Consider the following 1,866-nt stretch of genomic DNA (forward strand, 5'->3'; position numbering starts at 1 on the left):
CTGCTGGCCAGGAGTGAAAATCCCACTAGTAATTGGAATGATTTGTGGACTCTTTTTCCAGTTCCAGACCGTATGGCAGATATCATAGCTTAGGAATGGGATAAACCTGGGATTCCTTTTTCCCCGTCCCCTTTTCTTAAAAAGATGTTTCCTGTTGCTGATTCTATTCGTAACTCATGGAGCACAGTGCCCAAGGTAGAGGGAGCTATCTCTACTCTTGCCAAGAGGACTACTTCCTATTGAAGATAGTTGCTCTTTCAAGGATCCCATGGATAAGAAGCTTGAGGCTTTTTTGAAGAAAATGTACATTCATCAGGGATTACAGTGGCAGCCTGTTGCTAGTATTGCTACAGTTGCGGGAGCAGCATCTTATTGGTGAGATGATTTATCTAATTTAATCCTAAAAGAGACTACTATAGAGGAGATCCAAGATAGGATCAAGGCTCTAAAGTTAGCCAATACCTTTATTTGTGATGCCAACATGTAAGTTCTTAGGGTGGGAGCTAAGATGTCTGGTTTTACTGTTTTAGCTCTGTGGTTAAAGTCTTGGTCTGGAGATGTCACATCCAAGTCCAAGCTTTTACCTTTGCCTTATAAGGGTAAGACTCTGTTTGGTCCAGGTCTGGCTGAAATAATTTCCGATATTACAGGAGGAAAGGGCTCTTTCCTACCTCAGAATAAAAAGAATAGGCCTAAGGGTCGCCAGAATTCTAATTTTCATTCCTTTAGTAACTTTAAAGGACAAAAATCTTTCTCCTCCTCTTCCAAGTCTGAACATATCAAGTCTTCTTGGAGGTTCAGTCAGCCTTGGAATAAAGGAAAGCAAGCCAAGAAGCCTTCCGCTGATTCTAAATCAGCATGAAGGGCCCGCCCCCGATCCTGTATTGGATCAAGTGAGGGGCAGGCTCTCTTTGTTTCGGCAGGCTTGGATACACAATGTTCCAGATCCTTGGGCCGTAGACATAGTGTCCCACGGTTACAGAATAGGATTCAAATCTTGTCCTCCCAGGAGCAGATACAACTTGTCAAGGTTATCTGCGGACCAGATAAAGAGAGAGGCCTTCTTAAACTGCATAAAGCACCTATCTTTCCTGGGAATGATTGTTCCAGTTCCTCTAGAGGAACAGGGTCTATGATTCTATTCAAATCTATTTGTAGTTCCCAAAAAGAAGAGCTCTTTCTGTCCTATCTTGAATCTCAAGTGTCTCAACCAATTCCTCAGGGTTCCATCTTTCAAGATGGAGACCATTTGCTCCATTCTTCCTTTGGTACAAGAGGGTCAGTTCATGACAGCTATAGATCTGAAGGATGCACATCTTCATGTTCCCATTCACAGGGATCATTACCAGTATCCGAGCTTTGCTTTTTTGGACAAACATTTCCAGTTTGCTGCTCTTCCTTTTGGCCTTGCTACAGCTCCCAGAATTTTCACAAAGGATCTGGGGGGCTCTTCTGGCAGTGGTCAGGTCCCATGGCATTGCTGTGGTGCCTTATCTGGATGACATCTTGGTTCAAGCACCATCTTTACATCTAGCAAAATCTCATACAGAGATGTTGTCTATTCTACGTTCCCATGGGTGGAAAGTGAATCTGGGAAAGAGGTTCCTTGTACCAGATACAAGGGTGTGTTTCTTAAGGACAATTTTAGATTCTTGTCCATGAAGATTTTTCTGTCGGATGTCAGAATCCAAACTTCATGCTTCTTGCGTTTCTCTCCAGCCTGCTATTCATCCATCAGTGGCTCAATGCATGGAGGTGATTGGTCTGATGGTTGAATCAATGGACATCATTCTTTTTTCTTGGTTCCATATGAGACCTCTGCAGCTATGCATGCTCAGTCAATGGAACGGGGACCACTCAGATCTC

Source organism: Bombina bombina, chromosome 1, assembly GCF_027579735.1.
Source record: "Bombina bombina isolate aBomBom1 chromosome 1, aBomBom1.pri, whole genome shotgun sequence".
Lineage (NCBI taxonomy): Eukaryota > Metazoa > Chordata > Amphibia > Anura > Bombinatoridae > Bombina > Bombina bombina.